The 22,685-nt window shown below is 47.3% G+C and overlaps 1 protein-coding gene across 3 annotated transcripts in view; it reads left to right on the top strand.

Annotated features, from left to right (window-relative positions):
- The first annotated feature begins 2,448 nt into the window (after window positions 1–2,448).
- The window catches only part of Gng4 (G protein subunit gamma 4), a 53,048-nt gene continuing 32,811 nt past the window's right edge, over window positions 2,449–22,685 (top strand). Inside the window, exons 1-2 of one of the 3 annotated variants that reach the window (XM_063260080.1) lie at window positions 2,449–2,764; window positions 14,019–14,138. The gene's annotated coding sequence lies outside the window, so the exon portion shown is untranslated. Of the gene's footprint in view, window positions 2,765–4,971; window positions 5,133–14,018; window positions 14,139–22,685 lie in introns of those variants that run through there. The other 2 variants (XM_063260079.1, XM_063260081.1) reach the window with 2 other exon arrangements.

The raw sequence follows: 22,685 nt of genomic DNA, 5'->3' as shown, positions 1-22,685 counted from the left end.
ACTGAAAAACATCAGGCTCACCCATATTCAAAGACCCAATACAAAAATGGGCATCTGAGATGAACACACACTTCTCAGATGAAGAAATACAAATGTCAAATAAATATATGAAAACATGTTCAACATCACTGGTTATTCAAAAAATGCAAATTAAAACAACACTGAGATCCCATCTTACCCCAGAGAAAGTGGCTGTCATCAAGAAATCAACCAATAACAAATGCTGGAAATCCCATCTTACCCCAGAAAAAGTAGCTGTCATCAAGAAATCAACCAATAACAAATGCTGGAAATCCCATCTTACCCCAGAAAAAGTAGCTGTCATCAAGAAATCAACCAATAACAAATGCTGGAAATCCCATCTTACCCCAGAAAAAGTAGCTGTCATCAAGAAATCAACCAATAACAAATGCTGGCAGGGCTATGGGGAAAAAGGAACCCTTCTCCACTGTTGATGGGAATGTAGACTGGTGCAACCGCTATGGAAATCAGTGTGGAGATTCCTCAAAAAACTAGGTTTGGAGGTCTCATTTGATTCAGCTGTTCTCCTCTGGGTATTTTCCCAGAAGAATTAAAAACATCATACCATAGTGATATATATGCACTGTTGTTTACAGCAGCATAATTTGTAATAGCCAGATCTTGGAGACAACTTAAATGCCTATCAAACAAGGAATGGATAAAAAAAAAAAAGATGTATTTTATACAATGGAGTACTACTCAGCTATAAAGGACAAACTTGAGGCTTTTATAAGTAAATGAATGCAACTTGAGACCATACTCATAAGCGAAATAAATCACTCCCATGTGTAAACATCGCATTGTCTCCCAAATGTATAAAACTGAAAGAGTAATAAGATCCAAAATGTATATTAGATATATAAAAGTGAGAGGGGAACAAACTACTCAAAAGGAAAAAACAACTGGGATGGAGGAAAGGAGAAAAGAAAGAAGGAAAAAGACTATATATACAACATAAATAATTATACTGCTAATCTCTTCATGGAAAAGAACAGTTTGTGTCTTCATTGTTTGATCATTTTTTAAGCCTATATCTTGTAATCTGAGCAACTGCTTTGAAGATAACAATATGCATTATGGGCCTGGGGGTTTAGCTCAGTAGTATAAGTGCCTGGCTGGCAAGCAAGAGATTGTGAGTTCGATCTCCGGTACAAAAAAAAAAACCAATAAACAAACAAAACAATACACACTATGTTGCTAATGAGCTGCTAATGAGCTGGGGCGGAAGCATCTTGAGATCCACTGTGGAAATTCTGGCTTAGCCTGACAGCTTAACGTCTTTCTCTTCAGGAGGCTCAGAATCCCATCTTGAAAGGATAGCGCAATAGAAAGATAAAAGGAGGAAGGGAGGTTCCTGGAAGCATAGATGTTGATCTCCCTGACCACTAATTGGAATCAACAGTGGGATCTGGGGCCAATGGAAACCCAGGATTCTGCTTTATACAACCAGTGTGAGAAAAGGTGTGGCACAGACAAAGGCTTGCCAGCGACATATTTTGGGAGTTTTGGATTTGTGACATTTTCAATGCAGCACCTATGGGGATGGGGTGCTGTGCAGGGGACATTTACCAATCAATTTATGGACTCGGGAACTACGAAAAAATTTGATGTGAGATACGTGCTGGCCCCACGTGGCCTTTGCTGGCCTCTGCATTTGCGTGGCACCTGACACTTGGGCTCCGTGAAGGTGCACGTCTGTCTGCGATCCCCGTGCCATTTACAGCAAGGCGCAGCTGCTGAGGGTGGGTGGAGAGGAAGGGCGCACGGTTACTCATGGCTGTCTGTGGTTGCCTGTCTAGTGGGAATTAATATTGGCCTCCATTAATATCGGCCTCCCTGTTTACGAGTTAGACTGCCTGAAAGGTTCCGGTTGCTTCCCCATTCCGAAGGGTTTGTGTTATTTTACCAAGAGTTGAAAAATGGACGGCGCCCGAAGCCGTTTTTCCCGCAAGGGAAGCGGAGTGCGGTCACTACGCGATTTTAATGTGCTCATCACAAAACACTTACAGCTCCGAAGGCGCGAGACTCGGCGCGCTGTGGCCCGCTGCGCAGGGGGTGGCGAGGGCAACCCCCTCTGCGCCCACCTGGGCCCGCTCCGGCCCGGGCAGCACAGGTGGCCCAGAGCTACGGTCCCCTCCAGGTTCCCCAGCGACGTCGGTGCGCGCCCCGCACAGCTGCCAGCATCTGGGCGCGCACAGCCCGTGAACCCAGGGAAGGCGGAGGCCGCCGCGCCCCGCGCTCCCCTTCGCCCCATCCCGGGACCAAGCCTGGCCGTGCGCGGACCCGGCTGCGCGCTCCAGGCGGGCGGCACCCGGGGCGCGCGGAGCCCGGTGCGGGAGCCCCGATGACGCACCAGTGACGTCGACGGCGGCGGGCGGGATTTCCCGGCCCCTCCCGGGCGCTGGGCGAGACCCTGCGCGCAGTGGGCGCGGCCAGGAGGGGCGCAGGAGAAGAGCGTCCGGGGTCGCTCACCCGCACCCCACGGGTTGGTGTGGACGTGGAGCCTTGCGCCTGACGACTTCGCTCCTGCGCGGGGCCGGCGAGCGCAGCGGGCGGGTTCCCACCGCGCCCCCTCCCCGGCTGCGCGCCGTGCTCCCCGAGGGCCGGGGTCGCCGCCAGGACCCGCGCTTGCCGGGGCGCGCTCCCTCGGCCCACCGTGTCCCCGGCCGGCGGTGCTGCTCGGCCCTGCAGCCCCCTGAGAGCGCCGCGCCGCGCCGGGGACCCCGCCTGCGCCTGAGCCGCGGTAAGTGGCGCCGCGGCCGCCGAGCCCCGGGGTCCCCGGGGAGGAAGCCTCGGCCTCTCGTCGCGAGCTCAGGGCGAGTCGGGAGCCGCAGGGAAACTCGGGCGGAAAAGTGTGCGAACTGGAGAAGCCGCTCCGGCGCCCCGTGTCCCCCGAAGCTGCCCGCCACACAAAGACCCCAGGTTCCCGGCGGGGCCCCTGGGCGCGCTCCCCGATCCCGACGCTCCCGCCGCGCCCATGGGTGGGTTGTGGGGCGTCTGCGGTCTCCCCCGTTGGAGGGTGTGGGGGGAGGAGGTAGAGTGGCCTTGGGCCATTTTGCCTGGAATCTTGTGTTTGGACACCTGCCGGGGGAGCGGACCCAGCTGGAACTTGGGTCTTCCTCCTCTGTGGCGTCTGTGCCCGCGTCCGGTGCTGAAATGCTCTGCGCTCCTCGCGCGCGCGCCTGGCCGCGCAGGGGGACCTTGGGTTTAATTTTTTAATCGCCTCTGAAATAATAAACGGCAGGAGAGGGGACAGGCATGGCTGGAAAATGTTCTTTAAACGGATCTCCTTCTTATCCTGTGTTATCAGCTGAAGCGTTAGGAAGCCCCGAAATGTTGAAGTTTGATCAAGTGATAAAGTGGGTCCAGGACACCGGGTCTCCTGCCCTCTCCCCAGCTCCCATGGCTGCCCGTTCCCTTCTTTCTGCATCGCCTCCCGGATCTGTAAAGGGGTGGCAGGGGGCGGGCAGGTTCAGCCAGAGCAAGAAGCGTCGCCTCTGTTCCCTTTAAAACCTGTCAGCCTGCCCTCTGCTGTGAGCGAGGTGTGAAGGTTCCCACTGTGGGCCCCAAAAATTCAGCGTCAGTGCCTCACCGCTGCAGCAAGGCCACCGGACCTTGCGTGGCTCCTTGGTTCCTGGGGCAACTCCTGTGCCTGATGGCCTGCAGCGGGGGAAGGGAGGCAGCCGCCATCTGATCTGGCCCTGTTCCCTACGGAGCCTACTGTGCTAACAGCTGGGTGGTGAGCGAAAGCCTTGTTCCGCTCCGGGAGACAAGATTGCGCACCTGCAAGCTGTGGGCTCTGTGTCCGTGTGCGTGGCCGCGGCACGGGAGAAAAAGCAGGTGTGTGTTGATGGGGCGGTCCGTTGTGCTTTGTGAGGCAGAACAGACTCATCTGAGAGTCGTTAGACTGAAATAACGAGGGACAAGGGGCTTACTGTCAGCCCCTCCACAACCCTCTGCTCCAGTCCTTGTCCCCTTAGATAAAATCACTCAGAGAGACCGGTGGGAGGTGTCTGGCCCCTGTGAAAGAGCACAGCAAAAGGCTGTTCCCAGCAGTCCTCGCCTGGCCGGGCAGCAGCCTTTTCCATTTCTCAAGCAAAACTCTAATACAGGAACCAAAAAAGAGCTTTCTCCTGTTCATTTCAGTTTTTTGAGTAAGAGTGACAGACCCCAAAGCCTCCAAATCTCAGTGCATCCTTGGAAATGGTGGAACATCAGGTGGGAACATGGAGCCTGGTCCCTGGGAAGCAAGTACCCACAGCTGTCCCCGAGGACAAGACACCTGGCGAGACAAGTGGTCCAGTGTGCTGCCGCCTGCGACACGCTCACACCACAGCTAACGACTCCAGGGCAGGCGGCCAAATGGTAGAGAGAATTCTCAAGTGTGTGCCAACAATCATTCTCATTTATTGATTACCACATTTTGCTACCACTTTTTTTTTTTTAGTTTGCCTCATTTTTGTTCTGCTTAAAGAGCAAAGGATGCCTGATAATATATATCTGAAGACTGCTCTTTTGTTCACGGAATTTTGAGGCATGGATTTTTAAAGCTATTTCCTGGGTTCTGTTCCCAGAACACCTTCATGAGCACGGACTGCTATCTAATCTTGCTGACTTTCCTTGGCCTTTTTATTCACTGTAGACATACTGAGACTTTTATTATTCAGGTACTCAGATAAGAAACCAAAACTTAACTTTGTAAACACTGACCTATCCCATCACCAGGGGCTGGCATGGTATCTTAACTGAAAGTCAAAGAAACCAAATTAGGAAAGAAAAGCACAGCAACCACACATAGAATACAGCTGCTAAGGGCTTAGAGTACCTGATTAAAAACAGATGAAGAATAAGCCAGAGAATCACGTGATCAGATGGGAGCGCACAAATGAAACCTCCATTTAGAGAAGGAAATAGAGGAAAGGAAGCCTGCTGAGAGGAGACATTAGCGCAGAGTGCCCTAGCCAGCTGGAGCATTCCGGGTCTCTCTCATCATAGATTCGGTGAGGTCAGGTGGCAGCTGCTGTGCCAGTTCTCCTGAAGCCTGAGGCATTGTATGGAAGCTGTGGCGTTTGCTATGGATGGCCTTGGGTACCAAAGAGGGATGAGGACAGGTACGTCAGAGTGGAAAAGCTGTTGTTCATCCTGGGGGCCTGGGTATCTTCCAGCAGATCAACAAAGGCCAAAATGAAAGGATGAGAAAGAGAGGTTAGCAGGACAAAGGGTCAAGCAAGAAAGACCTGTCTACTGGACTTGGGCTGGACACAGCATATAAGTGATCTCATTGGTCCTCAGGTGATACCTGCAAGGTTTTGGTTTTTCAAAAACAGCAGTGACTGCTACGTCCTTTCTGTCCGTGGGTGTGTTGACGGGGTGTTTGGAGGGTGGGGAGAGACTTTCACAGAGAAAAGCGTCACGTATAAATAACAGAGTGCTCAGGTCATGTGGTGGAGAACAAAGTAAGTGACTGGGTGGACTCCACCTCCCACACCCCAATTCTGGACATGGACTTCTCAAAAGGGAGGATTTGACCCTCTTTCTCCTTGGATTTCTCAATCTGTTGCTCTCTGGGTAGTGGGTAGTGGCTTTCTCCAGTGGGATATGCATTGTGAGGCTGTGAAAGGCCCCCAGGGAGATAAGAATCATTTCCTTCCTTCAGTGGGGCCCGGGCACCCCACAGCTCCACAGCACACATGCATGCAGGCACCACTTTCCTGCCTTTCTCACTGTTCCCCAGGTTCCCTCCTGGTGCTGGGTCTAATGCACAGCTGTGGGGCCTCTCCTTCCACCCATCCAGCCATCACCACTGAGGAGGAATGGGCTCTCTTTCTCTGACCCAATATTGTGGGCTTTTGTGGCAGCACCCCTTCTCACCTGCAGGGCCCGTGTCACAGTGGGCCCCCCATCACCTCCCCACCAGTTCCCATTCTTTACCTGTATGGGTCTGCACCAAGTCTGCACAAACTGTCATCCTCCTCTGCAGCATCTTTCTAGCCCGTGTAGGGGGCCGTCTGTGCTGCCCTGGGGGGCCTTTGGTAGAAATTTCCAGCAGGCCCTTTTGCCCTTCAATAGCTGGTGCGGAATCGATATGAGTCAATTCTGATTTGATTTTGATTTTAGTTCAGCAATCTTAGAAATATCTTGTGGGTCCCTGTGCTCCATCTGACATCACTCACAGCTCTGGACTACCCCTATGGGCCAGTGCATGATCAGTCACCAAACACTCTGGGCCCCAGTCTGAAAGGAAGGACCAGCTCCACAGTGGGCAGGTGGTGCACATGGGATACATGAGTGTCCCAAAGATGTAGGTACACATCAGGCTTCCTGACTAACCATTCAGGGCAGTGGTAGGTGTGGAATGTGTCTGAGAAAGGAGGAAAGTGGATGCTGGGTGGAAGACCCTCATCCTTGACCTCCAGAGAAATGATTAAAGGAAACGTTTAGGGCTGTTGGCCTCTGAGTTCATTCTAGAACAGGGTGAAAGTGGCTCTCCCTTAGTGTCACCCAGTTTTCCCCTCTCTAGCCAAATTGTATCTGATGGGGCAGAGTCACTCGTGTCTTCTGCTGACCTGGGCCTTGGGTGCCACATCACTGCTGGCTGCCTCATCTCCAGGTAGCTACAGTGGTCAGCCTTTCCGCTGTTGGTTGGCTGGTGTCAAGTTGTGTCTTTTATGGTTTTCTAAACAACCCAGCATCTTTCCAGAACCTTCCTTCTTGTGGTTTGTTGCAGTAAATAGTCTGAAATAGTCACCGGCTGGACCATACATGTTTTTATTAAACAAAAATCTTTGTCATGAGAGGGGTCATCATGGAGTCCTGTCAGTCCTCATGATGGTCTTGCCAGGATAGCCACTCTTTCCTGAGTTTTGCTGTGCATTGTGGCACCACTCTTTGGTCACCTTGATTGGAAGGACTGCATCGCGTGCATATGGCTGAAAGTCACAGTTGTGTCCCTAGAAGACTATGAAACACCTTTGTGAGACCACTAGGTTTTAGGCAGTGGAAAGATGAGTGAGACACAGTTGTATCTTCCAAAGAACAAGTTGCCCAGAGGGGAATCCATGTGTGAAAACAGCTTCCCCATGGATCAGGGCTTTGGCCAATGCATTTAAAGATCCATGATGGGAAGCCTCTTCCTGATGTCAGGGAGAACAGCAAGGCTTGTCTGCAGAGGTTATATCATCAGCTGATGGGAAACCGATGGGACTTTCCAAGCTGGATAGACAAGAACAGACTTTAAGCGAGAGTTCAATGTCTGCCTGGCTCCCAGAATGGCTATACGGGGGTAAAAGAATGGCAGGATGCATCAGACTTCACATATGAAGGCTGTTCAGTAACACAGGAAGGACCTGCCCTGTAGCGCATGGATCCAGGACAATTGTTAGCAAAAGCAGGACTGGGCAGATCTGATCTTGGCCATGGGTTCTGCCTGGTGTATGGGCCAGTCAGCAGGTGAGGAGACAGGGCAGACCTGGAAAGGCTCCGAGGATGCTCCAGCTCCATCTCTGGCAGCACTTCTGTCTGGCTAGAGGCAAAGGGCCAGGCAGTTGCTGAAACCTGGGAACTTCAAGGTCTTCAGTTTGGGCTGAAGAGTAATGTGACTGGGTTTGGTGAATGGAGTTGGCAAGTGAAGAGGAGAGTGTATGACTGGCCAAGAGAGGAGGTGATGACATCCAGGGGACAGGTGGGTCCAGAAATAAGTAGAGGGCAAGATGGGCACACAGACGAGAGGGCGGCAGCACTGGTATCCAGGTGAAGCTGGGTAGTACATCCAGGGGGGGGTCCAAGACCCGGTGAGCCACATGGGAGCCCCAGGACTCCCAGGACAGAGGTTTGGGGAACACCAAAATTTATTCCATGAAGTGCACACTTTTTCTTTTGTTATGGCCTCATTTCTTGCATGCTAGATGAGCACCCTGCATCTGGGTGACACCCAGAACCCCGTACCCATTCTGATGCAGGATTTCTCAGGTTGGATTCCCTTCGGCTGCTCACTCCTCCAATCTGGGAAACAGCAGCCAGCAGCCCAGCCGCACCTCCCCGGCTGACTCATTCTGTCTGCGTACAAGTGGTGGCAGTTCTGCCTCTTGTTTATGATTATGTTGTTCCCCTACTGCTTCTGGATGTAGTTGGATGCTGCTGGAACCCGCAGTCTCTCACTTTGTGTCCACATTGGAGAAACAAAATATTGGCCTCTGGTCACCAGCTGAAGAAGAGATTTTGGTTAAGGTTTTACTCAAACCTCATGGTCACCCTTTTTCCAAACTGTAAGCTTTGGTGGCTTGGAGACAGGGAGGGTGGCCGTGGCCCTGCTTTCCAGTAACCATAGCAGGTCACCTGAGCCACCTTTAGAGTGGCCTGCCAGGCTTGGGCTGGGCCTCCCTGACTCTTGGTCTCCTGGTGGGCTGTCTGTGGCCAGTGTTAAGTGCGCTGGGTCCCCGCCCTCAGTTAGGGCCTTATTGTGTACCCTAGGCTGCCCTTACTGCATTTCCTGCTTAGAAGAGAGCACACCTCCTCTGTGGGGGAGCCAACCTCTCACCTGAGGAACACCTCTGCTTAGAGCACAGTGGCCTGAAAAGCAGGCCTCTCCTGTCCCTCCAGCAGCAGTGGTGGCAGCTCTGAGGTTCTAACCCTTCAGTCACCTTCAGGGAAGTATGACCTGAAGATCCCAGCCTGTCTTGGTTATTTTTTCTCTTTGCTGATACAAAATAAAGATATTTTGTATTCGCCTTTGAGAGTTAAAGAAGGAAAGATTTATTTAACTCACAGTTTGTAGAGGTTTCAGTTCATCATCGGCTGGCTGGCTCCGAGCTGGGGTGAATGGCAGATAGGCACTGCAGAATAAAAACAGTGCATGGCAGGCAGAAGGTAGCAGAGCAAGCAAGGACGGGCCTCTTTCTTCCCTTACACCTTATCCAGCTCCCTGCCCCCAGGGCAGTAGCACTTACACTCTTACTCTTAGCATTGCACCATGAATCAGTCCCAAGTCACACACTCTAGATCCAACCACATCAGAAAAAGCCCCACCAATGACTGTGTGAAGCCTTGGGGGGGGGAACACCTGAATCCCAGACATTAATGCCAGTCATAAAAGGGTGGTGGGAGGGGTTCACTCTTCTGCTCTTCCATGCTGGGAGAACACACAGTGACCGTGTCCACCATTTCCACCTTCCACTATGGGCTGACACAGCAAGGAGACCCTTGTGAGACAGGTAGCACCTTGATCTTGGCTTTCCCCACATCCAGGACTATGAGGAATAACTTTTGTGTTTTATAAATTACCCAGCTCAGGTATTCTGGGATAGCAGCAAAACAGTGACTAAGACAAAGACACATGATTATAACACAGCACAAAGTTAAAAACAAGTCCCTTTAGGTCACAGCAAAGCAGCAAACCCCACTTAGAAGGTACAGGAAGGTCTCAGGATCTGGCCAAATTAGGGGTTAGCACAGAGCCTGTGCAGGGCAAAGACTTTCCAGGCAGATAAGAACAATGTTAGCATATTTACTAAGTGCTTCTTATGGGCCAGGCTGTACTTTTTGTTTATTTCCTCATAGTTCTCAAGTCTAACAAGGTGCTCTCTCACATCTCCACTCTTATTTTTACTAGTGTTTTTTCCATTTTGAGATAGGCTCTCACTAATTACGCCAGGCTGGGCTAGAATTTGTGATCCTCGGGGCTGGGGATTTAGCTCAATGGCATAAGCACCTGCCTTGCAAGCAGGTGGTCGTGAGTTCAATCCCCAGTACCAAAAAAAAAAAAAAAAAAGAATTTGTGATCCTCCTACTTCAGCCTCCCTAAGTGCTAGGATTACAGGTACTGGGATTACAGTGTAGAATAACAACCAATAAACTGATATCTAATCCCAAATATGCCCAGCTCTACAGGCCTTATATTATAGTACAGTATCTTTTATTCCTGACAACCACTGTGGTAAACAAAATGATGCCCCCCTCCCTCGCCCCAAGATCACACCCTAAATCTGAGAATAGGTTACCTTCCGTGGAAAAAGGGGCTTTGCAGGTTCATCAAAGTAGGAATCTTTGATTTATTACTTTTGTTTTTGTGGTGCCAAGGATTGAAACCAGGGCCCTTGTATACTAGTGCTGTACCACTGAGGCATGTTTCCAGCCCTAAAGTAAGAATCTTGAGATAGAAGATAACCCTGGATTGTCCAGGGGCCCCATGTAATTACTAGGGTCCTTGATAAAGGAGTACAGGGGCACCAGAGAGGAAGGTGAGAAGACAATACTCCGCTGGTTGTGACTGGTTCAAAGAGTGGCAGTGCCCTAAAGGCTCCCTGCACCGCCACCACCACCACCAGCTGCCTGGTGCAGGAGGAGGAACCTGGTCATTCTGGGAACTTCACTGTGGGAGACTGGCACAGAGGTCAGATCCTTTCATCTGTGGCTTTTTTGACTGCTGGAGAAAGTGAAATTTATCCTTGTGTGCTTGAAGCCCAGTCTGCCACCACCACCTGTACTCAGGGGCAAGACACTGTGAATGTCTCAGGATCTGTGGCAGACTGTCAGCACATTGAAGGAAATCGCACACATGAACACACACACTCACTTCAGACTCTACATCTTTTTTCCTGGAAAACATCCTGATTATTTGCAGGTTTATTTAATGCATCCTGTTTTTTTTCTCTTTGCTGCTATAATATTCTCCTCCAGGCATGGCATAGTCAGTTTGCAAAACCTCCCAGAGTCCTTTGCAATATGTGTAACAAGTATTCAGCTGCAAAGCTTCCCAGTGTTCTTTGCAACATATGTAACAAGTGCTCAAGTATCATGCCTCTCATGCATGACGGCCTTCCTAATTTTCCCAGGACCATTATCTCTGACAAGTCATTTGATTTTGTAAATTCTTCAGATCAAGAGTGAAAGCTACATTACTGGGTTTCTACTTTCAAGACCACGCCATTAAATTGTTATCTAATCTCAAAAAAGAGGGAGGAGGTGACAATATCTAATAGTCTATAAATTTGTCAGTTGTCCTCATTGATTCTGTTGCCACCTGAGGCCTTTTACTTGATTCTAATCATTTTGGGATGAGAAGGTGACAAATGTTGCAAAGGGAAAGGCTGAAATGCCAAAAAACAAATACAGGAAGACAGAAATACGCTGGAAAGCAGAGGTTTAGAAGCAAGTCTCCTGGTTCCTCAGTCACTTTTCCTACTTGAAAAGCATTCTTTTTTTCTAGTTGTTCAACCTGCATCTGGAGAGCCAGTATCCCATCTGTTCCTGTATCACCAAAAAGGAGAAAAACTCAATTCTGGCAGCTTGCTCTGCCGCTGACCTGTGCACTCTCTACCCAGAAATGAAAGCATGTGAACTAACTCTAAGCCTCCACATGCGTGGTCCCCTGGGGACATGAACTGCCCCTTTGTCCAGCATATTCACACTGTATATGTTACCCTCCCACTAGTCATTTAGTAACTGCCTCAGTTAGCAGCTCAACTATTACAGTATCACAGTGTTTATGTTCAAGTAAAAATTATATGAAGCTTTATTATATGTATGTATAGAAAAAACAAGGCTTATATAATGTTTGGTACTAGCTGTGTTTTCAGGCATCCACTGAGTGTCCTGGAATGTATCCCTGTGTATAAGAAGGGGCTACTGGATTTTAACAGAATGGTTGTGAACTGGGCAATACTAGGCCACAGCAGGTTAGGTCTCCCTGAGCAGGTGCAAGGAAAATCTTCTATAAGGTGTTCACAGAAGCAACACAAACTGTTGGTTAAAATGAAAAGTCCCTTGTTAAAAACTAGTTGACAGGTTCCCATTGTTTAAGTTTGTAATTTGTTAAGATTCCTCTTACCATTGTCACTGAATTGGATTTGCTTAACAGGCACCTTAGGTGTACAATCTGGCTAGTTCTTGCCTCTTTATGGATGGATGGATGGATGGATGGATGGATGGATGGATGAATGTGGCAGTGGGCTTGAATCCAGGGCCACATTCCCCAGCCCTGCTAATTTCTTGTGAGGTTGCAGCACTTCAAGGAGACAGGGAAACAAAAGAGGAAGAAGCAGCACGCAGCACCATATGTGTGATCTGCGCAACACTTCTGTGTGGGATGTGCCCTGGAGAAAGTCTCAGGCAAAAGTCTCCTGCTCATAACATTGTTGTACAAAGTAGCCAAATGTTGAGGACCATTCCATGACTATAAACCGAGCAGGGAAACAGGTGGTCATGTGCAGTGCAGCACAGTGGGCTTTGGGTGGGTGCACAGGTCTCAGGAAAATATCCAAGAGAGTACCTTTCCTCTGCGTTACAATATTAAAGTAGGAAAGATAATTCCATGTGTTACTTAGAGATGTATATCTGTGCTTGAAAGGTACGGACACAGGTAGAACTCACCAACGATATTCACGCCAGTGGAGGCTGGAAGTGGCACACAGGGTGCCCAGGAGACATTGGTCATTGTGTTTTGTTTCATAAGCCAGGTGGTTGGTAAATCAGTATATTGCTATATTGTCCTCCAAGTTGTATTGTATATCTGAAGTATTCCATGAGAAGAGGCAGATTGGAAATCTACCCAATTCACTTGCTCGAGGACATACGGAACCCTGGCGTTGGCAGTATACACTGGTAATCTCAGCACTCAAGAGACTGAGGCAAGAGGATCACCATAAATTTGAGACCAGCCTGGGCTCATAGTGAGTTCAAGGCCAGCCTGAATTATATAACAAGACCCTGCCTGGGGAAAAAACATGAGAAAAATAATCTAATAGATTAGATCATAGAATTTCTTCTTCCTTTTTTTTTTTTTACAGTACTTGACATTGAGCCCACTGCCTTTGCACTGAGCTATATCCCTAGCCCTTTGAAAAATTAAAACAAAAATTTGAGACAGAATCTCACTAAGTGGCTAGGTTCCCCAACCTGTACTCAAACTTGCAATCCTCCTGCCTCAGCCTCACAGAGTGCTAGAATTATAAGCATGGCCACCTCACCTGGCTAGATCTTAGAAACGTATGAAAGCACAAGGTGTATAGTCTGTTCTGTTGTTATTTCTATGCCATGTGGTCCTGGGAGGTCCAGAAGTCAGCTTTTGGGTTTCAGCCATCCAGAAAGTAGATCATATGTGTGTCGAGTCCTAGAGGGAAGCCAGTGACTAGTGGCCACACTGATGTCCATGTAAGTTGTTGGATGTGTGGAGGGACAGGTCCCTAGTACAACTCTCAACTGCCCTGTCCTGCTTTAGGGAAATGTTGTGTCTGTTTGAAGCAAAAGAATACAGCTCAAGTATGAAGCAGAAGGAGGATTTGGTGAAAAGCTATAGGGACACCCTTCGATTCGGTGCAAAACCAAAGAGCTGTGGGCTAAGGCAGCATCAGAATTCTGGAGATGAAGATTTGGGAATAACAGGCAGGGTTCTGACATCTCAGACACAACCCAGCCCCTGCTGCTCTCCGACACCGGCACTGTGAATATCATGTCCCTGCCCCTTTGCCCATGGCCCTGGTTAGCAGTGTGCTGGGGCGAAGACCTGAATGCTCATTTGGTCAGGCTGCTGCCAGTATACATGTGCCACCAATCCACTGTCCCGGCTTGAATGGAATTCATTCCAGCTCTATGATTTCATAGATTTTTGAAATGTGATTCCAACTATCTCTTTCCATACTGGCCCTCTAAGTAAAATTCTTCCACTAAATATTGGTTTTTAAAGGCATCAAATTATTGGAGCTATTATATGTATTTTTAATGAAATGAAGTTAGAAAGAATGTGAATAAAAATCATAACTAGAGAATACCTAGCTTTTTAATTTTATATTTTCCTTGAGTGGGTATTTTTGTACTAAGCGATTAGACAGAGAAAAACTTCCATTTGGAAGTCACCACACCCCCATGTGTGCTCCTATGACAAAATACCTAAGAATGGGTCATTTTAAACAAGAGAAGCTTATTGCCTACAGTTCTGGAGTCTAGGAAGTCCGAGGTCAAGGTACTGGCAGGTTCAATGTCTGACGCAGACCTGTTCTTCATAGACAGCGCCATCTAGGGGTCTGCACGTGGAAGGAGGGGCTGCCATGTCCTCACGTGGTAGAAGAGCAAAGGACCCAGGCCGATTCTGTGGAACGCTCTGAATCTGTGATCCATGCGGAAAGGTAGAACCCTTATGACTTAGTCACTTCTCCAGAGACCCCCACCTCTTCACACCACCACAGTGAGGATTGTTTCACTGTGAATTTTGGAGGCGACACACATTCAAACCTTAGCAGCCTCCAAAAAAATCAAAAACCACTGGGACCTGTTCCCCTTGTGGCTGGCAACGTTTGCACATCTTGGTCGGGGCCATGGTTGTGTCCACTCCTGTGGTACTGACTCAGAAAGTAGGACGTTGATGCTGAGTTTTTCTATTCAATTAGTTAAATAGGTACTGAGTATAAAACTCTATGCTAGGTGTTCGGGGGCAGCAAAATAAATCTGCAAGCTCTTGTCCTGGAAGGAGCTCACAGTCTATGAAGGAAGAAAAGACATGCACACAATCATTTGCCTACCAGATTATAAAGTTGACTGTAGTGAGAACAATTAGAAGCGTCACAGGAAAGAGGAGTAGGCAGGTCTCCAGGCCGCAGTGTGAGCGGGCTCGTGAGAGCCCGGAGAGGTTGGCAACCCCAGAAGGATGCCTTGCAGATGGGAAGAGGAAGCACTAACCAAGGAGAGTGCCAGGTCAGGGAAAGTGGAATTAACTGTGGAGTAGGAACGAAAGGATTACAGTGGGCAAGTTCTGACATTCAGAGCAACCCAGTTCCTCCCACCAGACTGGAATCGCTTAATTCTTATTATCAATGGGAGAAGTTTGATACCAGTTTTTAAAGTCTTATGTAATTGCATTTGACATTTCAGAAGAATTATCCCCATCATTACATTTTAACCAGGGATGTGGTTTTGAAAAGATAAACTTTCTGGCTATCTGGGGGCCTCTACTTCTTTTGCCTCGCTGGTTCACTAATTAGCTCCCTGCCTGGAAAGGCAGGCAGAGGTTCAACTTCACTGCTTCTCAGAGAGCAGGTGCCAATTTTGTTCAAAGAGGAGTTGCGGGTCAGCCTCCCAGATCTGCTCATTTCTGTGGGTCTCAGTTGAGTATTCACTAAGGGGGTTACATCTGCCCAGGAATCAGTGACAATGATCCCCAGGAAATAAGTCATGAAGGAGGTGCCTCATAATTATAGTGAACCACAGTCATCTGTGGAGGGCAGATGTCCTTGGCCAGGGAGCTTGGTGGAAGCCCCAGGATCAAAGGAGGATGAAGACTATGAGAACCTCATAGTGAAGGTTGGCAGACAGAGAGGGTAAGCATGCAGAGGCAGGACGCCACTAGGACAAAAGACCACTGGGCCGAGGATATAGCTCGGCTACCTGATTATAATGCCTGCCTGGCAAGCACAAGGTCCTGAGTTTGATTCCTGGTAGAAAAAAAAAAAAAAAAGGACTACTGTCTATACCTTTGCATTAATGTGAGTAGGGCTGGCATAAGACTCCATCCACAGCTCAGGTGTCAGGAGAAGGGTAACTCTTAATTTTCCTCTAACTCAACTATTCTTAAAGCATGGATGCTTTAAGAATGTGCTTTACACATTCCTCCTGGAATGTGTAAAGGACCAGAGTGTTGGGAAAAGTGTCCCTTCGATCCTGGAGGCATCTGTCCACCAGTGAGACATCATCATCTGGGTGTTGTCCTTGAGACTACTGGCTCTCCATGGTCTTGGATCCTGTCTGGGAGCACAGAACACTCCCTCAGACTGCCCATGGACCCCTCTGTCTCAGGGGGTTAGGCAGCCCCCATTCACTGGCTAACAAGACTTTGTAGCCCTGACAACCCCTGAGGGGCTTCCACTCTCCGTCCTGCTTGGACTGTCAGGAACAGTGCTGGACAGGTTTTTTGTTCATGCTTGTTTGTTTCTTTCTCTTCCTCCCTCTCTTTCTCTCTCTCTGTTTCTCTCTCTGTTTCTGTTTCTGTCTCTCTGTTTCTGTTTCTGTCTCTCTGTTTCTCTTTCTCTCTTTCTCTGTGTCTCTGTCTCTCTTTCTCTCTATCTCTCTCTCTCTCTCTCTCTCTCTCTCTCTCTCTGTCATCAAACAACTCAGGACCTTGCACTAGGCAGGTGCTATGCAACTGAGCTATATCCCTGGCACCTCATGCTTATTTCTTACCCTCTGGGCCCAGCTGCTCCTGGCATGGGGACATGCAAGTTAGCATCTCAAAATACCATCTAATCCCATGAATTTAGTGAATTGGTCTTTCAAAGATGTCTCTATGCTCAGGTGGTCTGGCCTTCCTCTCTGACACCGTTGACACTCACAGAAGGCTAAGCTGCTGACAGAGCTCCGAGAGAAGTGTTGGGGGCCCAGATCACAGCCAGAGTACACACCCACCCCCTGCCCATTCCTGTGTGCCCCTGGCAGCATCCCACACCCTCCACTCACTTTTGGTCTTTAGGAATGTGCCGTAAGGCAGGTGCATTCCTGCTTGTTACCCAGACTTGGAGGGAGTAAGCAGCTGCCTCAGAGTCACCTGCAGGCTGCCCGAGCTTGCCTTCAGGTTTGTCGATAGCTGTGATGCTTCTGTCTTCTGCTCAGGGGTCATGAGCAGTCTCTAGTCCCAATGATGGGCTCGGATTTGGGTCCTCAATTGCTTGTCTCTATCAAAACACTCTGTGGCAGTGGTAAGGAGAAAGGTATGAGGAGCGTACTCTGTGGATCCTGGACTCCGCCAGGAGTTGGCGGGTGATGAGTACTAGACAGAGGAGAAAGGAGAAGGAGAGAGAGGAAAATGAACACCAGCAGGGCCGGGAAGGGGCGCCCACCCCTCAGATCATTGTGCGGGATCCGGTGTGTCACTCTGAGGGGGAAACTCTTCCTGGGCTCTCAGCTCCCCATAGTCCAGATCTACCTGTGAGCTCTGCAAACATTAGAGAGGTCAGGAAGATGAGAGGATACAACACAGACAGGGAGAGAATATTTGTAATATACATATAATAGACAGTGAAAATATGAAAAGAATTCTTTTTGTTTTTGTTTTTGTATCAGAGATTGAACTCACAACCTTGCACTTGCCAAGTAGGCACTTACGCCACTGAGCTAAATTCCCAGCCCTGCAAAGAACTCTTCAAAGAAAATAACCCTATTTTTAAAATGACCAAAATTTGTGAACAAGCATTTCACCAAAGAAGATGCACAAATGGCAACTCAGCATCTGAACAGATGTTCCACGTCAGAAGTTATTCAGGAGATGCAAGTTAAAACAGCAAAGGGACACCACTGCATATCTTCCCTAGTGGCCCAGATCCAAAAGACTGACAACCGCAGATGCTGGACTCTGAACAACAGCAGTTCACATTCGTTGCTGGTGGGAACGCAAGGCAGAGGCTGTGGAGGACCACTGGGATGGCTCCCCTTGGGGGAAGACCATTTATTGCCATGTTGGCTAAATCTGGCCCTAATTCCATGTATTGATATGTACAGTGCTGGCGTGGATAATACTTTACCTCCTCAGTTGGCTTTAAGTGATGCCAGTGGGTCTAGCAGAGATGCTGATGTAGCCTTTGAAACACTGCAACAGGTCAGTGATGCCCCGCCTGTAGCTCCCAAATACTAAGCATGAGCCAAGCCAAGAGATGCCACGCTGTCGCTGAAACTGAGGCTCAAGAAAGAACCCATGATGTCTCAGAGCAGAGAGGACAGACAGCAAAGCTAAAGCACTGTGCGAAAACACAAAATACTTCCTCAAAGTGTATTATGCAAATTGCTCCAAACTTAGAGGCTGCCTGTTACCAGAATCTGGTGCTCTTTCTGCATGTTGCAGAGATGCTGGCAAGCCTCCTACCTAGTACAACTCACAGTATTCATGTACTTCCCACCATTCGTAGTCCCTTAGGCCCAAGCCCGTACCTGGGTTCTGCCCTGGGTCATGGCCTTTGTTCTGGTGGGCCATTGTTCTGACTGGCCTTAGGACCCCCTTGACTGCCCACAATTACAGATGTGTGTGTGTGTGTGTGTCTCTTTATCCTCATTGTGGGTTGCACTGGAAGTGGTAGAGTGGAATTACTTACTAGGATTCCAATAACTTTTCCTTGCGATTACAAATGTGGGCTTCTCCAGACTGATGAGGCCAGTGCAGGCTCTTTATAAGTGGCCACTTTGTTTCTTACTAAACTACATATTTTTTTTATGGGATCCAGAAATTATGCTCCTCAGTATTTACCCACATTTAAAATTCCTGTCCACACACACACACACACACACACAAAAGCCCTGCACATGAATGTGTATAGCAGTTTTATCCATAATTTCCTAAATGTGGAAGTAACCAAGATGTCCTTCAGTAGATGAACAGACAAATATACTGGTGCATCCAGACAATAGAGTTTATTCAGCGCTAAAGAGAAATGAGTTGCAAGCCCAGTGTGGTGATGCACACCTGTAAACCTAGCTCTCCAAAAGGCCAAGAGAAAAGGGTCCCAAGTTTGAGCCCAGGCTTTCACAAGACTCTGTCTCAAAATTTAAAAAAATTTTAAAATAATAAATATAAGAAATGAGCTATGAAGCCATGAAAAAACATGGAAGATATTTAAATGTACATTGTCAGATGAAAGAAGCTATTCTGAGGGGGCTGGGGATTTAGCTCAGCGGCATAAGCGCCTTCCTTGCAAGTGTGTGGTCATGAGTTCGATTCCTGGTATCGATAAAAATGAAAAAAAATAGAAGCTATTCTGAAAAGGCTACATTCTGTATGATTCCAGCTATATGACTTTCTAGAACAGTCAAAACTCTAGGTTCAATAAAACGATCTGCAGTTGCCATAAGCTAGCAGGGATAAAGGATAGGTAAAGTGCAAGGAATTTTCAGGGCAGTGATTCTGTGCTGCATAACACTACAAAGATGGGTAATTATAAATTTGTAGGGACCCACAGAATGTACATCACCAAGAGTGAGGCTGGGGAGTGAGGCTCGGTGGCCAAATACTTGCTTACTGTGCACAGGGCCTTGGCTTCTGTCCCCAGAACTGCCAGAACAAAACCAAACGGAAAAGCACTTTACTAAGAGCCCCAAAGTAAGCTCTGGACTCTGGGTAGTGGCGTTGTGTCTCTGTTGGTTGTGGGTCCTCACACACTCCTGGAACTCCTCCCTCTCCAGCCTAGCTGCTGCCTGCATCTTCCTCCTCCTCTCCTGCGGGATCCTCAGTGGGCCCTGCTCCCTTTGTGGATCTCTTGCGAGGTCGGCTGTTCCCCAACCTCAAAAAGGTCACTAGTGTGTCACTGATGCCCTAGAGCTGCAGCTAGCTGCCAGTCCTCTTGTAGCACGCAGGGGACTGTTTTATCCAGCACTGTTGGCCAAGACAAATAGGTAGCAAAGGGCCCAGTGGTAGAGCCGAAATGAAAACCCTCTGGGATGCATCTACAGAGTCTCCTGCCAAGTCTTACAGGAAACCAATGAAATGAGCAATAAATCCACACACACAATGTGAGGTACAACTCTCATACCTTAGGACAAAGTCATCTTAGTTTTTAAAAACTTTACTTGGAAGGTGCAAATGAATAATTTGCCCTAAGAATGTTTGTAGAAAATTCATTCTTCTTGAATAATACTCGGAGCTGGACTATGACAGCGTCTGTCTTTTCTTCAATTAAAATTGCGTGGGAAACTTAAAACGTTCATTTTTCCTAATAGCCACTTCCCACTTTGTAAAAATAGATTTTCTGTGAGAAAAGAACATCATGTGAAGAAGAATTGGAGATAAGCGAAAGAACCAGACTGTCTTTCAAAGGGCAACTGTGCGCAAGGCCTTCAAACTTGGGCCAGCTCCCTCTGACCAAATGCTCAGTGACCCTCCAGCTCTCCTCCTTGGCATTTGGACATTGTAGAGCCCTTACGAGTTTGTGATCGCTAGTTTCAGATGTACATTCTGTTAGTGCAGGTTCACGTATATAACAGAAATAACCGCTTCGTTTGTCCGTCAGCTTTTTTTATCAGCCAAGAATGCACTCTGGAGCTGCGGTGCCAAGATCACCATCAGTCGAGGCCAGCCTGGGAATTCAAGACCAGTTGGAACTACATCCCAAGACCCTGTCTTTAAAAAAAGAAAGAAACAAAGCTAAATTAAGGATTAAAAAAAATCAATATAGCCAGAAGTTTAGCTCAGCCGCATAGGTGCCTGCCTAGCAAGCGCAAGGTTGTAAGTTCGATCCTTGGTACAAAAAAAAAAAAGCAATACAAAGAATGGCACCTACAGGGATTTTTTTTTTTTTTTTTTTGAGGCACTGTCTCACTATCTACTAGCGGCTGGCCTTGAACTCACTTATGTAGTCCAAGCTGGCCTCAAACTCATGGCAGTCCTCCTGCTTCAAGCCTCCCAAGTGCTGGAATTCCAGGTGGGATTCCACTAAAGACCCGTATAGTTAGAACTTTAGCCAGTGAGGCCAAAAAAAGAGATAGAAGACCCATATTATAAATGTCAAGAATGAAAGAGAAAATATCACTATGGATCCTACTATATAAAAAGTAGAATATGACAAAGAACTATATGCTCATAAGTTTGTTAGGTAAAGGAAAAAGCCCATGGAAGACACAATCAAAGCGCCTATAAGAAGAAATAGAAACTAAATAGTACTATTTCTGACAAAAGTGAATTTGTACATTTGAAACCTTGTCTCACACACACACAAAAAGTCTAGTACTAGGTGGCCTTGTTGATGAATTTTATCAGACATTTAAGGAAAAATATTACTAAGGACTGAAATAATAGCAGCCATTTGGGATGGAAGTCACTATTGAAGCCTGAATTTGTTCTGTCACACACACAGTGTTGCTTATAGGAATCATCCGGGATCTGCCTACCTTGTCTGGCACCAGGGATACAGAAGCCATTAAAACAGCCTCTACCCTCAAGGGGCCTCCCTCAAGCCAGTGGCCTGGTAGCAGATCTTCCATGACCTCAAAACAATCATCTTATTTAGCGGTGACCATATTTTTTCTCTTTAGGAGGGAAATCAGCTTTTTAAAGCATCATGGCATTGACATGTGGGGGCGGGGGGAGAAATCATAGAAAAATTTAATGCTCTTGGGCCCGGAAATTTAGCTCAACAGCATAAGTGCCTACCTTGCAAGTGTGTGGTCCTGAGTTTGATCCCCAATACCGATTTAAAAAAAAAAATTACAGCAGAAAATCTAGTGCTCTTGAAAAAGCCACTTTTTCCAGCAACAAGATCAAGAGAGCCTGTCAGGGCCTGAATCCCACTGGTACCGATCACTTCTCTTATTTTGAGACATGGCAATGATGTGAGGCAAGTGTCTAAAATCCTTTGCATGAGGATGGCTCAGCATATACAGATAATAAATGTAATATGTCACATAGCAGAAACAAGGACAAGCAACTCACATGATCCTCTCACCAGACCCAGAAAAGCCTTTGATACAATCCAACATTCATTCATGATAAAAAATACTGAGAAAGGAAAAATAGGACCTTATATCAATCTGATAAAAGCTATCTATGACATAATTACTGCCAGTGTCATATTAAAAGGGAAAAACCTAAAAGGCTTTCCTCTACAATTTATGATATACGGTCATGAAAGAAAAGACCCCTTAAAATAATGAGGAACCAGAAAGAAACAGTTCAAAGGCTAGAAGACAACAAAAAGATACATAATGTAAGAATAAAGCATGTGAGCGAGGAAGCAGGGGTAACCAAAAATGAACTACAAAGAATATTCACAGATATATTAAAGGAGGGACTGGGGATTTAGCTCAGTGGCATAAGTGCCTTCCTTGCAAGCGCACGGTCAAGAGTTCAATCCCCAATACCAAAAAAACAAACAAAAAAAACATATATTAAAGGAAAACCTCCCAAGCATAGGAAATAGAAATGATATCCAGATAAATGAGGCATACAGAACTCCAGCCACCTACAACCGAAGCAGATCTACACACAGACATATAATAATCAAGATTCCAGAAATCCACCAAAAGAACAGAATACTAAAAGCAGCCAGGGAAAAGATGACCTAAAATGGTAAAATTATCAAAATAACAACAGACTTATCAACACAAACTCTCAAATCAAGATGGGCCTGGGGGGAAATAGTCCAAGCCCTGAAAGAAAATAATTTGCAACCAAGACTGATATACCCAGAAAAACTCTCTCTCAAAACTGATGGAGAAATAAGATGTTTCTAAGACAAGGAGGAACTGTGGGAGTTCATGGCCACCAATCCAACCCTACAGAGAGTGCTGAAGGACATTCCAGAGAGAGAGGGGAAGGGATACCAGGATTCCAGCAACAGTGGCAGAGAGGCCTCAATGAATGGGGCAGACAGTGGAATGAGGGAGTAAGGTGGACAAATTATAGCAGTAAAGCGGAGTAGCAGACATGAAGCAGAGACAGTAAGCTATAATCTTTAGTATAGATAGCTTTGATACACTATAAAAAAAGGCAGAAGTCATTGTTAATAGTGTATCAGGATTTAAAAGTCACAGTAGTCTTATCGCTCTGTTTAGTTTAAATTTATTTTATTCCGGTCTGTCCACTTAGATTTGAGGGCACAGACATCTAACCCAAAAATAAATCCTGTATTACTTATATTGTCTTACTATGACTGATCTTATTTCTGTAATCTGATTTGTTAGACCATGGTTTTGCCTTGGCTGATTTT

The sequence above is a fragment of the Cavia porcellus genome, unplaced genomic scaffold, assembly GCF_034190915.1.
Source record: "Cavia porcellus strain 051 isolate PalLab524CR breed Dunkin Hartley unplaced genomic scaffold, mCavPor4.1 scaffold_13, whole genome shotgun sequence".
NCBI classification, from domain to species: Eukaryota; Metazoa; Chordata; class Mammalia; order Rodentia; family Caviidae; genus Cavia; species Cavia porcellus.
This window is presented reverse-complemented; position numbering and strand designations above follow the sequence as displayed.